The sequence below is a fragment of the Eimeria mitis genome, genomic scaffold (assembly GCF_000499745.2).
Source record: "Eimeria mitis Houghton genomic scaffold, Emh_scaff799, whole genome shotgun sequence".
NCBI classification, from domain to species: domain Eukaryota; phylum Apicomplexa; class Conoidasida; order Eucoccidiorida; family Eimeriidae; genus Eimeria; species Eimeria mitis.
The window spans coordinates 661-1,304 of NW_013575872.1; positions in this window are offsets into that span (position 1 = coordinate 661).

Consider the following 644-nt stretch of genomic DNA (forward strand, 5'->3'; position numbering starts at 1 on the left):
TAGACGAATGCGATATTTCATTCGTGTGAGCTGAAAACTCCGCTGTGAGGAGTCTGATCAGCCTGGCGGCAAATTCCTACGTGTTACAGCCATCATTCGCGCCAAATCAATCGCTCTAGGCTCCTTTTCTGCTGAAGGCTGGAGCAAACACCTTCATGTTTCCCCACGTTCAAATCTACTGTTGCATTAATGATGCCTACAAAAGATTCCCAGTTCGTCAGAAATCGACTGCCAGCGTCGCTAAAGCCTCTACAGATGCTCGCAATGCCCACATCCCGTGTGAAACACCACCCTGCACCCCAGCGCTACTAGCTTAGGCCCTTCCCGGCGCACCAAAGTGACACTGTGCCCTGACGTCCACGGTCGGCAAAACTCATGCAGAACAGTACCTCTCTGCAGAGCCACCGCCTCACAGACGCAAACTTTCACGCATGTGAAGAGGGCTGGTGCGACCTTCCACACACCCCAAAGCCCCACAACACTCGACGGAATCTGCATCGCCACTCGCAAACACTGATACAGGAGATATGCGTAGTTAAGCAAGCAAACACTCTCACTCCCTGACAAGAACGGCACAATCCGTTGCACGCAAGCTACCGTTCGTTACGCCTGGCTTCCCCACCTCTCCTCCACTTCCCAGACCC